Genomic DNA, 15,694 nt, shown 5'->3' on the forward strand with positions numbered 1-15,694 from the left:
AACTGATTCGATGTTTCCTCCATGTTGTAAGGAAATTTCACTTGTCCAACGGTTTTTAATAAAATTTTATAAAAACTGGTTTCTTTTAACAGTACGGAAAAATAATTTACATCGAGCCCCACGTGGCACTTTCCCACGAAAGTTTGTTAATATGATTAAGACACTTATTTATAGGAAGTACCAGCGGCGTATCCACCATGTTTTGCCCATATTACCTCTGTTTCGTGAGGCGGTGTCACGTGCGTCGATAAGACACAGATAGAATTTCGTTTCGTTGGCTCAAGCGATAGGATGCTAGACCGAGTCTTGAATTGAAGCGAATTGGATGCAGACAAAGTGTTGATAGCGAGGGGGAGTAATTTGATCATACGAAACATTGATATGGCACACAGGGTTAGATGACGATTGATAAGCGATAGCGAATGACGCGATTTTCGATTCGACTAGATGCGATTTCGATTTGTTCCCACGCAAAACCCCCATGGCACGTTTCCACGAGAGTTGCTAACATGGAAAAACACCACGTTTTCCATATTAGTTTTGTCCCGTGAAGCGATGTCATGTACCCTAATTCTACACAACTGCGATGACTTCCAAGCGATAACCGTATATCGATAGGCAATAGACCCTGATAGTTGATAAGTAACAATTGTTGCATTGCGAACGATATGCGATTCGATTGAGTTGAATACACCACAAACAGTAACTAATGCTAGCCCACATGGCCCTTTTCCACGAAAGCCTGCTAATATGGTTAAAACACCACCATGTTTCGACCCTATTAGTTTTGTCTCGTGAAGCGAGGTCGTGCGTGCTAACATAACACAGATAACATGAGTATTGATGAGTGGTAGCGACACGCGATGAGAGTATCGAGTTGATAAAATAGGCGCGTAATGCGTTAAAGCGAAAAGCGGCGAGTGATTTTCGATACTCGGCTAGCGACCCACAATAAGCGATCCATACCAGGCGGTAGAAGTTCACACACTAGTTCAATAGCCAGCGTTAGAGACTGCGAGATAAACACATGATGCGATTGCGATTTCGAGCCACATATCGAGTGATTTTAATTGCGAGACAGATCTAGCAAAACTGCAATTGAGTTACGATGTAGACTTACGACCAGTCTTTCGTTGCTCCAATTGCTCTACAGGGTGAACTTACCCAAGTCCATCGATGTGGCAATTGTGTTGCGTACGCAGACTTACGAGAAGTCTCGCAGTGATGCGATTTTGTTTTGTTACGCCTTGCGATCGATTGTAGTGTGTCGAAAATAACCATTATAATATAATAGGTCTAATAACGTCCAACTCCACATGGCACTTTCTTCACAGAGCTTTAGTAGTATGGTAAAGCACACTTTGCGTTACCCCTACCACTTATATTATGTGCTTTGGTGTCCCGCTTTGTTGACATGGCCAAGACCCTTGACCATGCTTTTAAACGTTATGACACCATTAGAACTTCACTACGATCTCCGTGCACTGACCAAGGTAATCTCGTGTGCACCTGCGATTAGTTGTTCCTTGCACGTCTATCGTACCTCATTCTAAGAGTGTTGTAAGGGTAAAATATGTTATATAGTACATAGTGCTAGCGTTTAGATGGTGCTCGAGTATAAGAGATATAGAATCCACATGCGACGATAGGTGAAATAAGCTCCACACATAAAAGAAAACGATAGCGATAAGTCGTATTATTACAACCATATTAGAAGCAAAATAACATTGCTGTGGAGGACACCTGTGGAGACTGCGGTTGTTGCTGACTTCCTTCAGAGTTGCGATCCTGCGCGGCAGCGCTGTGTATGATGACCATACCAGTTGCAATTTGTGCAATAGCGACAACTTGCTTCTGGCGGGTGATGATACGTGCACGTGAAACACAGGGGATGAGGCCCATTGTAAGCACGTTTTGGTTGAACTTGGACTGATCGGATAGGTTCGGGTTGCGGCAGCCCAGTTGTTGAAGAGTCTGGACTCACGGTCTTTCGTTTGCGGCTAGGTTGTGCTTCCTGAGATGATGCAGTGTCGTTGTCGGATTTGCCTGATGATTTGATGGAGGCATTGTCGGAGAAATCCTTAGAAGAACCTTCAGAGGAGTTGTAGGATGATCCACTGACCGATTCGCCAGAGGAATCGTCGGAGGAGTCGATGATGATTGCTTGATGAGCTTGCTTGACAGGTTTCTTGGAGAAGAACCCGTCCAAGACTCGTTTACTGTTGATCTCTGCGGCTAAACGGTAGGCTTCTTCGATGGTAGCAGGTCTTGCAGCTTCGACAAAATCACCCACACTCTCAGGTAAGCCGCGGAGGTACTTCGCGATGGCTTTCCTTGGAGTGTCAACTTGACTTGGGTAGATTGCACTAAGCTGCTTGAACCTTGCTGTATAGCCAGCATTGTCACCTTCGGTTTGCTTGATTTCCCAAAATTCGTTTTCTAGCTTCTGGACTTCGTGAGGAGGACAATATTCTTCCTTCATGAGTTCCTTCAGCTCGTCCCAAGAGAGGGCGTAAGCCACGGAGATCCCACGTTTGTTGCGTTCGGCGGTCCACCAGTCGACTGCTCATGATTGAAATACCCCGGTAGCACAAGTAGTACGAAAACTATCGGGACACCCACTTTGTCGAAGGGTGACTTCGATAGAATCGAACCACTGGAGCAGTTGGGTCACACCTCCTTCACCTGTGAATTCCATCGGGTCACAGGCTTTGAAGTGTTTGTAGAGGAAAGTAGATTGCGGCGATTCCGTCTTAGAGTCCTTCGTGGCTCGAGAGTTACTGAGAGAGTGCACTTGAGCGACAATTTGAGGAATGAGCTTGACCACTTCCTTGGTCACAAGCGAGGCAATCCTCTTATCGGCGCTTCGTTTGGCTCTTCTCCTAGCTATTCGTTTCGAGATAGAGTTGTGGGAAGGCATCTAGACAGAGAGAGAGAGAGAGATTTGGAATGAGATTCGATCATAATGATTTCGAGTTTACGATGCGATTGAGCGCGATCGAAACTTGTAACGTGCAATATAAATAGACTTCACATAGGAGCCACATAGGAGACACGAAACTTCCTAGATTTTCACACAACGTCTTGATTGTACTTAGATATAGATAGTTGTAGTTCACACATATATTATGGTTTAGAATGCGAGAGGACGTGTTGAGAGAGGGATTGCGAGAGAAATCGGACAATTTGGACATTAGTTTTTGTTGCGGTCATTGTTTCGGATTGCGATGGCTGTGCGAGTTGTGCGCTTTGGTAAAACTGGGAGCGAAAATTGATAATCGCAATTAGACACATAAACGTAACTGGGTTCATCAAATCGTAAATCCGGCGAGTTATAGGCTTAGTAAAATACTCGGAGTGCCTCGGGTGTTTAGGCGTCGACTACCCAAGGTAACCCAATCACACCCAACAAGTTCGTGCACACGCGTTGACTCTGGAGGTTTATGCTTCCACTGGGATGCAGCTCAAGGCATTCATCCTCCAAGTCATCGCGTGGCTCGAGTCATGGTGATGGTCGAGTCCCTGGTGAGAGCTTTTTGAAAAATATTTTAGGGAGTGGAACAGTTCATTAAGGTACGGGTTTCACCCCTGACTTAACAGTTTCGTTCCCAACTTGTGGTTACGCTCATCGAATGAATCCGAGAGCTCCACTAGAATTTCGAAAGGGAGGCTTTCGTCGAGGTATGGATGTCACTCCTGACTCAACTAAAGATTCTCGTGCTAGAAAAATGCGCTGAGTGAACAATCCTATCGAGAGTTACTGGTTTTCACACCTGGTCTCGACTGGATCGCTCGGTTGTGAGATGCGAGCATTTTTGAAAACATGTGTATTATGTCCGCCTTAGGAAAGGCTAAGTAGTATTCCAGCCTTAGGAAAGGCTTCTTCGTGTGAAGTTGTAGTATGCGGGGCTCACACAAAGTCATAGTTTTTGCAATTTCGATCAGAAGCATCTGGTAGGCGCAACACAAACCCTACTGGGTTCGTACGAGGCAACCTATGGGTGCTTAGACTATAGACTAGGTCGTTCTCTAAGACGTTGACCCGGACTAGGTCGAGTCTTGCCTAATTCCCTATAGTTATGGCTCTGATACCAATCTGTCACACCCCAACCGATGGCGGAATCATCGGGGCGCGGCACTAGGCGAATCAGATTGCTCAAGAGAATCCATAACAACTATATTGCGATAATATTTATTACATTCGTTATCCCATACTAACAAATAATACAATCACATAAGTCATCACAGATTTCTTGTCCTCTCAAACAATTCAAATCCGACAACCTAGATTTTAGGTGAGTTTCTAGACTTCCTAGCTTGATTTGATGTAGACTTCAACTAGTCCTGCAACATACGTTAAAATAATGTCAATACAAAAGTATTGGCGAGTATACAGGTTTGATATGTAATAGAATAATAGATTAAAAAGTGCTGCGAATTTCCATATGCATAAACGTAATACACGACATATATACTCACAAAACTGATACTACCAGCTAAGTCCTCGATGCTCGATTCTTCAATGGCATAACTAGACCTCGTCGGGCGCAATAGTACTATACTAGTCGTGGTGGGACGTCACGAGTATAAGTCCTAGCATACATGCAACTAGCATCACGTATTTCTATGCGAACAATTATGCGTAAGTGATAAATTGACAATTTGAATCATTCATTTGATAAGTTCGATTTATAAGGAACGTATGTTACACCCAAAATTCGATAAAAAGGGGTCAAGTATACTCACAGCGCGTATATGGTTGGATTGACGGGATATTGCCTGAGAATGCCCTGGTTTCAGACTGATCATATGAGTATCGAATTACGTGTTAATTGGTATCGGATTACACGAAATTGGGCGAAAGTTAGATCGAAAGTTGGCCCATTCGAATGGGCCGTTCGATCGGATAGGCTGTTCGATCGGATGGTCAGCTCGATCGAGTGGGCTGCTCGATCGGCCAGCCGGTCCGATCGGCTAGCCTGGCCGATCAGCTGGACCGCTCGATCGGCCAGCCTGTCCAGCTGTTTTTCGACGATTTTCGCGTGTTTTCGGTGGTTTGGTTGGGACGTTGTTGTGACGTGTTGAACAACTGAAATCCACCTTTCCGACCTGTTCTAACGGCCGGGAATCACCCCGTTCCATCAGGACTTGCCGTTCTTGACGGTTTTCCTTTGTTTAACCCGTACTTGGTGGTAACATTGCTAGAAATCAGATCTTTGACCAACACATCACTAGGAATGAGTAGAAGGTCGGTCTAAGCTCTGGTTCTACCGTTTTTATGTATAGACCTGATGTGAAAACCTTGATTATCCTCATGGAGTTTCTTAGATCTAAGTTGTTCTTGGTGGAATGAGGCCAACACTTGAAGCTCATAAGAACTTCATGATGACATCACTCTAGAACATCTCAAATCCGTAACTCCTTGGTTAGAAAACATGGTTTTAGACGAGATTTATGTAGAATCGTATGGAAACCATTCGGATCTGAGTTGTTCTTCATGGGATGACATCACTCTTGAAGAGCTCCATGGTGACATCACCCTAGAACACTCCAAATCCGTTGATTTCACGGTTAAAAGTCGAAAATCGAAAGGTAGAAATATGAAAGAATGCATATAGATCAGGGAAGTACAAGATTTGAGTTGAAAACTTACAAGAATCGCGAGAAATCGAGAGATTAAGGGGCTGGAACGTCTTGGTCGAGTAGCAGCAGCAACAACAAGTGTTTGGGGGTGAAGACGGGTATTTATAGGCAAGGAAGGAGGGAAAAGGAGGAAAGGTGGGCCGGATCCGTTGGCCCGTTCGGTCGGCCAGCCCAACCGATCGGCTGGCCTGTCCGATCGGCCGGCCCAGCCGATCGGCTGGTCCGTTCGATTGGGTGGCCCAGGCGGTTGGCTGTCCTGTCCGATCGGCCGGCCCAGCCGATCAGCTGGCCCGTTCGATCGAACGGACCAGCGGCTGGTCCGTTCGATCGACTGGCCCAGCCGTTTGGCTGGCCCGTCCGTACGGAAGCCTTTCAATCCTCGTTTTTGGTGCGTTTACGACTGTTTGGGCCATATTTTCATATTATTATTTAATTATTTATCGTAATTACTCACAAAAGGGTCGTATATACGTATCTATATAACCAATATTCGGTGCGATGATCGATGTGATGTGCCACAATGATTATCGGGGCACTACTTGCTCGTGTTGCCGTCATCGTCACGATGGCTGGAGACATGGTACTCACCCGATAGTCTTTGTTAGCGTTGCTTGTTTACGTTTTGACACCTCACGGTTATCGAGGAGGGTAGATTAAGCCCTCACTCAACATCATCGTGAGTGTTATAATTTATGAAAATAGGTTTGTAATAGCGATAGAATATGCGTAATTATTCGATTATACTTCAATTTAGCGATATATCTAATATAGTTGCATTATGATCCGAACCTCTGGTGCTAGGCGTAACGAGTGTATCGAGTAGCAACAACGCACGAAAGTGCGGGTTGTTACATAAACTACCCTTAAGGGTCATTTGGCCGGTTTATCATTCGATGACGTTTTGGTAAACTATAGTCTTTTTAATCACGAAAGACATTTTAAAAGCTTGTTTTAACCAAGCATATTCTTTTAACCCGTATTTCATTTTATATTTATTACGTTCATAGGAACATAATATCAAATTTCAATTCGCTCGATATAGTTCACTTTAGGTGATCCAAAGCCCACCCATTACTCAATTAACTCTCGTCGGACCTTAAGTCCTCATTGAGAGTTTGACCCATTTCACATACATGGCTCGGGTCATAGCATTGACCCGTTTTAATATCTTGCAATATTAATTGCTAATTAAAAGCAATGAAAGTCATACGTTATTCTCCCTATGAGCACAAAAAACTTGACAAGCGACCATTAGTCTTTGTTGTCAAATGGTGATAGCATCGCCATTTGACCCGTTTGGCCTAAATGACCATTTTATCATTGTGAAATGGTATTTATTTGGCATATTATCCGTGTAGTCCGTTTCGGTTTACACCATACAATCATATTACTTAAAAATCATCTCTTAATTCATTTGACACATCATGGTTTACGCCATAGGGTGTCTTTTTCAAAACTCCTTGTTTATTCGTCATCACATGACCGAATTACCGATTTACCCCTTTTTATCATCAAATATGGTTTCTCACCATTTTCACTTGTTCCGACCCGTATCATTCCGTGTCGGAACGTCATATTTCAAATACTAAATTACCTTGTTCTTAACCAATACAAAAAGTAGGTGTTCTACTTAAAAGATGTTAGCTTTACTTATCTTGCATCCAATTATGCTTTTCATGCGTACTTGATCCGTTTGACCTGCTTCTTTCCCAAGCTTCCACCTAGCTTGTCAAGCGTCAAACTATCATTAATCATTCGCAAGATGGTTAGATTAGTCATCATTTATCACGACTATTCCACCTTACGGATTTTATATCAAAATTATCATTCGGTCTTATTATAGGTCAGTTTGACTTTTTTTTAAAGTCAATTGCCTATTAACATATGCAAATGCACAAATAGGTTCAACGAACTCACTTAGGCATTACGTTATATACCCGGTAGGCGTTATTTCTAGGCTACCCTTTTAACTAAAATCCCAACCAAGTTCATCTCATTTCTTTCACTTTAACAAGTTCGAGCGATTATTAACATCAAGTTAACTTAGCTTTCGATTATCAATGCTAATTTATCCATTCATTATGCTAGAACTAAGGGGTTTCATCTATATGTAAAACTCATTTCATCATATTTCTAAGCATTCATCCTAATACCTAATATAATCAAGTTCTACATACAAACTAGTAGACAACATGATTTCAAGCACCTATTAACATTGACACAACATATCATAAAAACCCATTTCAAGTCATGTATGAACACTTACTCGAATCTCTAATTTGTTCAAGTATCTTATGCATACATACAAGTATGATGGTCATGAACATTCATATATCATCAATTTCATCGTATAATCAAAACCCACTTCATAATCTACCTGTTCATCACTTACAAGTAATCTTACATAAAAGTTCATAAAAGGCTCGGGTGAGTGGGACATAAACACTCAATTTCATCTTTGGATCATAATCCAACAATCTACTTGTAAGTATTCTACTTGTCTTAGTTAAGACTTTCACCAATCTAGGTTTTTAAACATACCTTGTGATCCCCTCGTCTAGGTGATCGATAATTCATGTTCATGCATGAATTTGAGGTCCAATTCCTTCTTCAATTTTGATGATCCTGATAAACAAGGGTTTGCCTTGTTTTGTTCCCCTGATGATCGACCTACACAACACACACATACTGTATGTGTGTTGTGTGTTAATTTTATCTTTTTATAACACAAGCGTCCTTTTTGACAACTTAGGTCCCTCAAGTTTAGCTTTGTTTAAACCCCCATATAACACTTACTAACAATTTACCATTACCATAACTAGGTTTAGATATTCCTAGTCAAATTACTTAAATTTGGGGTGTTACAACCCGATTCAATTTAAGTCCCACTCACCCGAGCCTTTTATGAACTTTTACTTCCTACAAAATATTTGTTCACTTTAATTAGCGTTAGCTTTGATTATTTAAAATCCTAACGCTTATCTGGTCAACTTTTACCACTGATAGTATTTTACTCGTTCTTTAATATTAACAGGGTTTAATTACTAAACCCGTTTTTTGGGTGTTACATAAAATATGCTAAAACCAAGTACCGGGACATGAACGGATGATCGAGAGATGAAACGGTGACAAAAATATGTTTTTTAGGTTTTCATGGCCGTGATAGATTTAAGGTAGGTTTCCGCGCCCCGTTAAAGCCTCCGTTTGACTCGTTGACTGATATGGGGCGCCATGTGTTACACCTCAACTGATAGTGGAAACATCGGAGTGAGACGAAATAGATTGCTCATCACACATAACACTATTTGCGACAATAATTAATTCAAAACCGTTTTCATATCATAACAAAATTGTCAATTACAGCATGAAATTCAAAGTACAACATGAAAGGCAATACGACAAGTTTAACAAAATAAAGTGACTAACCTAGTCATTTGATATGCGTTTCTAGTGTCGTCCCTACTAGATTTCGTCATAATCAACATCATCAACCTGCAACATGTTAAAAGTATAGTTCAACACAAAAAGCATTGGCGAGTACACAAGTTTAAGTATATAGCATAAGTATAAAAATGTTTAAACAAAGCCACATGGCAAACTAAGTTATTCAAGATTAGCGTAAACCTAGCATGTGATAAATGAGTCAAACCAAAGTTCACGTAAGTAAAAGATTCTTAACATAACCTAACGTTCACAGGTGGTGCATTACTCCTATAGCGCTATATATGTTAAGGTAGGCTTGATCGAAGTTAATGACAAGTTCAATCACAAAACGAACTAACCTAGATAGATGTATTAAGTATAACGTATGCATGCATGTATTGGATTGTTTGTGCATAAAGATAAAGTTGAAGTGTTGTGGTTTCTAATAAACTAACACGTTGCACCCAAAATGTGTAAAACAAAAATGGGTCAAGTGTACTCACGGTTTTACAAGCTCCAAACTTGTTAATCATGTGAAGAGTTGTTTAATGAGGATGGAACACCAAGTCACCCTACAAGGGTAAACGAAGGTGTGTTAGTTCATGGATTAGGAATGGAAGATTTGGACTTGGAATTTAAAGTAGTAAAAGTATGTATATGAAAGTAATATCTAACTCTAAGATCTCGTTTATGACACTATAGTAAGTGGTTTCATGGGTCCCAAATTGCCCATTAGAATCATAACAAGTATCTTAGATTTTTAGATATATTAGCCTAGGTTTAGAGTAAATTACAAAACTCGTCCTTTATGTTAACACCAGATTGCAAAGTGTGTCCTTTATCTTTAAAAAGTACAAAAAACGTACTCGATGTTTGCAAACCCTTACACATTATGTCCTTTAGCTTTAACTCAGTTATTTTTCATGGTTAAATCTGACCAAATAGACCCCACATGAGGGTATTTTGGTCCCTTTACCCTAAAAAATAAATAACTAATCAAAAACCCATCTCTCCCTCTCTCCCTCAAAACTCACTCTTCCTCCCTCAACTCTCTCTCTCTATAATCAGGGACCACCACCGCCTGGCGCCTATAGCATCACCATCGCCGCCATAGCACCACCGCCATCAGATCACCACCCACCTGCGACCACCTCCTCACTCCCAAAACATCTTCCACCAATTTCACACCTGATCTCCTAATTTCTTCATTCCAAATCCAACACCAAATTCCTTATCACCATACACAACATAATCTTGAACCATATCAAGAAAAACCCAACAGTTTTCTTTAAAATCCCACCTCAAAAAGGAACAAATTTACAAAATACTGGCAACCCACTTCATAAAGATCCCCAACTCAAAAAACCCAAATGGAAAAATGGATGTTAGTATGTAAAGATTCAAACTTTATTCTCAAAATGAAAAGATCTGGGTGTGTATTGTTGTTGAGTCTTTACTCTTTAACAACAGGTATATCTTGAAGAACACCTCATATAGTAATAAGAATAATAAGATTGAGATTGGGGGTTCACATGGAATTTAAAAAAAATGCATCGATGGTGAAGCACGGTGCGACCAGTTTGAGTTAACTGTTGCAGGCTCGATCCAACCATAAACAGATGAATTAGAAATTAGAAATTGGTGTGCCATTAACAAGCCCAGTTATTAAGTGTGATGTGTCGTACCTAATTCAAAGTTGCGAGACAAGCAGGAATCCCCTCATCGGCATCACCGCCGTCAAACCTTTAGTTGATTAGAAGTTTGTACAAAATTGAGTCAAAGTTCCGATATATTTCAGATATGTTTGAACTCCGTCGACAGTAAAGGGATAAGGTTCAGATCTGTTTACACCTGGTCGCCCGGAGGTAGCGCGGGGTGGTGCTTCACCGGAGAAGAAGACCAAATGACGGGGGTGGTGTTGTGGTGATATGGGTTCAGATAGTGGGGGTGGCCATGGGAGACGGTGCTTCAACGGAGAAGAAGAACAGGATTTAGAGAGAGAGAGAAAGATGATTGAGAGAGATTGTTTAGAGATAGATTTTTTGGATATTTATATTTTATATTTATTTAAAATAAAATGTAAATTTAAAATAAAAGAGTGAATGACCAATCTGTCCTCATGTACTTTGCACATGACCTAACTTAATGCTTAAACTTAACTGAGTTAGTGCTAAAGGACATAACGCGTAAGATTTTGTGAACATTAAGTATGATTCCCGTCAATATTAAAGACAAAGGACATAATTTGCAATCTGATGTTAACATAAAGGACGGATTTTGTAATTTACTCCTAGGTTTATGACGAACAATCATGGCTTAATTATCATCACAAAATCAGCCATGTTTTATATACTTATATGTATGTTTATAAGGTAATAAAATAACCTAAAACTATGTCCAATCAAGGAATGTCATATAGTATAATATGTTGTCAAGCATGGAGGTTAAAACCTCATTATATGATTCACCACCACACACACCATCATGAAGATGGTGGGAGGGTCATGATAACAAGAAAATAAACCTATTCTAACAAGGCTCAAGTGACCAAGTACACTACAACCCAAGGTGTGCCAACACGACATGGAAAGGTAATCCTAAGTGTCGGAGGCTAGACGGGGCTAAGGTACTTTGATTCTAGAAAGTCACAAGAGTGTTCATACATAAGGTTAAGAATGAAGGAGTAGAACTTAGTTTGGAAAAGTCCAAGCTTCCATTTGTTCACACTTCACAAGTCACAAGTTCATCATATGGAAGATAATGACTTGTGCTTGTTTTCATCATTCAATTAACATGTATGAACAAAATAAAAGGGGTGTTTAAACCCAAAACTTTTATAGAAATCATCCTAGCACAAACCCACAACCATAGACTAAGTGGTGAGCTTGGTGGGAACAAGATTCCACCAAGTTTCTATCAAAAACATGAAGATACAAAGATATAAAAACAAGCAGAAAGTTTACTTCACTTTGGGCCTAAAAAATGGTGAGGTTTCACCTTAGTTTGCCCAAGAAAACTTGTAAAAACCTTCCTAGAGGTTATCCAAGTGTTTTAGAAGAAAGAGCAAGAAAGAAATAGAAGAAGAAGTGAGTCAAAACTCACTTAGAAGTGCTGGAACTTTCTGTTGTAACTTGTTGAAACTCAGCTGAGTTTAGGAGTGTTTTGAGAGTTGTAAAGTGGTAAAATGGCTGGGATAATGTTGTATTTATAGTGAAGGGATTATGGGTTAGGTGGTTGAGTCTTAATTACAAGTAGTTGGGGGTTGAACTAACAAAACAAGAAGTTAAGGGGGGTTGCAGTTCCGATCGCAGATCTGTCCAACCTTTAATTTTGTTTTTATTTTTTTGCAATATAAGTTATGTATTTGTTGTATAATTGATGTGTTACATGATGTCCTATGTGTATTTAACTTGTAACATGGCTTAGGATGTAATATAAACATGTTTTAAGGCATGAACATTATGTTTTAAAGTATGATATGAGGAGTAAACATGTTTTAATGTAAAAGAAATGTATGACAAGTAACAAACAAGTATGTGTAACATAAAATGAAGTGCCAAATAAGCATAAGTCTCGTAATCAAATAATCAAGTGTCTTGTATGTATGGAACGTTTAAGAATTACGAATACACAATAGTTGTTTCGATTTAAACTTACGTTTATGAGAATTACGAATCATGTATCAAACGAATGTATGTATCAATGTTTAAACATGTATAAACGATGTATATTTCACATGAAAGATCAATTTTATTACGATCAAAGTCTCGGATTTACAACGATTGGAAATGAGATACGACTACAAAGGAAACGAGTTTCTGAAATAGAATTACGATACAATCCTTCTAAAAACGGAAGGCTGCGAAAAGCGAGGCGTTACACGATGGGCCGCCAAAACCTCAGCCATACCTTTCATGGGCCGCCAAAACCTCTTATTCCAGTAATTACGTGAAATTTAGGGTTTCTCATGTTTGGAAAGTATAGATATCATTGTTTTCATCATAATTCGATGCTTAGATGTAATTATACCATCTTCGAGGAATTTTAAGAGATTTTTGGCAAGAATTGGAGCTCGGGAATCATCGGGAGGAAGCTAGGAGCTTAAAGTTTGAAGCTTTACGGGTTCTACCTTACCAGTTTCTCTTGTTTTCTAGACTATTTAGGTTGTGATGAACTTTTGATAAAGTATGGATTTTTATTAGATGTTAATGTGTTTTATGGATTAATCTTGAAAAGTAACAAACTTTGGATTCTTGATTTAATGTTTATGCGTATTTAATCTTTAATCTTGTTTAAATTTGATCACATGTTTCACTTGCGTTTTTGTGGATGTCTTCCATGTATGAATGCTAGTTAGGTCATAGACTATGTGTTAGTGGCTAGTTTGCGGTTAATTCTGCATGATTTTCGTAGGAACTGTGATTGAGGTTTTTAATAGGATTTAGTATTCTACCAATCTTTATATCCGTAAGGTGAGAGATTGTCAGTCCGTCTTTATTATTAGATTGATAGGGTTTGGTAATTCGTAAGAATATCATTCTTAGTTTACCTTTCAGTATTTGCTTACCGAGTTAAATCAAAGTTCTTAGTTGCCTTAGAGTTTCGACTGTGAGGTAGTTAGTCACACTAGGGCACTTTTCTAGATAATTAGATAACCGTAGGGAAGTCTAATAAACCGGTAGTCTTAACAACCTTTTAGAGTTCCATAGATGTCTTCCTGAGAAGGGTCGGGGGTCCTCTTCGGTTTCTCTTAGGGTTTAGCATTTAAAGATCTCGGTTCCATAACACATTAGCATCTGATAGAAACCATACAATATCAATTGAGATTCCAACCTAGGTAGTTATTCGTCATCACTGATCTTAAATTTCGTTTAAGTCACGTCTTAGTTTTATTTACTTTATTTAAATTTTATTTTAATTGCAAATTAGGATTTTAGAGAACCCCCCCCCCCCCCACTCAAATATAAAATAAATTTAGTCGTGTCAGTTTGTCAAGTCTATAGAGTCTAGTTTACATAATTAGAGAGTCTCGTGGGTTCGATACTCAGACTTACTTAAGTTATACTACATTGACCGGTACACTTGCCGGTTGTGTGGTCTAGGTTAGAGAGTCTTAGTTTTATAAATTTAAAATTTAGCGTGTCTAATTTAGGGTTTAATTTAGTTAATTTATTTAGACCACTTTTAGCACATCAAGGTTAAAACATTTATAGCTTCAACTACTTGGAAAACCTCACCATCATCAAATTCAAAGGTCAAACCTCCAACTGGGTCACAATGGCAAGCTATTACGATAGGATGGTGACTCACCTGTCAATTTCATGAAAAAAATCTTACTACTTAACAAATTACAAGTTTCACTTGTAACTACTCAACAGATTGTAACAATATGGTAATGAAGTAGCTGTATTACAACTCCTATTAGCTATTCAATACACTTGTAGCTTCAACTACTTGTTTAACCACTTAATTACTATTACCTACTAAACTCACATGTATCCTTAATCCCACTGCATGAGATATCATTAAAAAGCATGATTTTTCAAGCATGGCATAAATTTTTATCTTTACATTTTGAAATTCTAGTGGCTATTCCCCATTATTCTAGTAGGGTCACCAATGTCATTGATAACACTTGAAACTGCCAGAGCCTTCAAAAGTCCCTATGAATCCTTCATTCCCAGACGACTAAAAAACAAATATTATGCATAGCAAAACGAGCAGCTCGGGTCAGGTAGCAGGACAAACTAGAATTAGGTCAAAACGCGTTGTGACCAAATTGGTTTTTGCATGTGGAATACTTGTAATATTTTAACTAAAAAAGAAAACCATTTTAAGAACAGTTGATAGATAGCCTGTCTACACACTTTAAAAGATGTTTTTTGTCCTTATATACACACCCTGCAGTGTCGAACTGTGGCCAAAACGCGGCATTTTGTTCCGGTTAACCTAACAAGGACTGACGGGTCTGTTGACCGGACCAAAACGCTAAGCTTTGGCCGCGTTTTGGTCCTGTCAACCAGACAAAAGACCGACACCCGGTCTGGTTAATAGGAGCAAAACGCGGCCAAAGCTCGACGTTTTGGTCCGGTCAACAGACCCGTCAGACACCCGTCAGTCTTTGTCTGGTTAACCGGACCAAAATGCCACGTTTTAGCCACAGTTCGACACTGCAAGGTGTGCACATAAGTACAAAAAACACCTTTTTAGGGTAACTATCTACACACCAAGTGTGTAGATAGTTTGGGCCTAAAAGAAACCACTTTAGGGACACGTGTCATTATATTATGTCATCTCTTATAGATAATTATTATTTTAATTTAATCTCATCTAATTAGTTATAAATAATCCTCCTACAAAATATTATTTAATTAAATATCTTATATTATAGATAACTCTCCTATTAATATTATTAGTTTAATATCTTATGAATAATTATTATTTAGTTTAATCTCCTTCTCATTTATAATATTATTTATTTAAATTAATTATATTTGAACGTTTTGTTTAGTTTGGTATAAAATAAAATTTACGAAACTTAAAATAAAATAACTAATATTATTTATCATTTATACATTTACGGAGTTTTAAATAAATGGTTAAATTTATTAAGACTTCGTTAACAAAT

The sequence above is a fragment of the Helianthus annuus genome, chromosome 3 (genome assembly GCF_002127325.2).
Source record: "Helianthus annuus cultivar XRQ/B chromosome 3, HanXRQr2.0-SUNRISE, whole genome shotgun sequence".
Taxonomy (NCBI): Eukaryota; Viridiplantae; Streptophyta; class Magnoliopsida; order Asterales; family Asteraceae; genus Helianthus; species Helianthus annuus.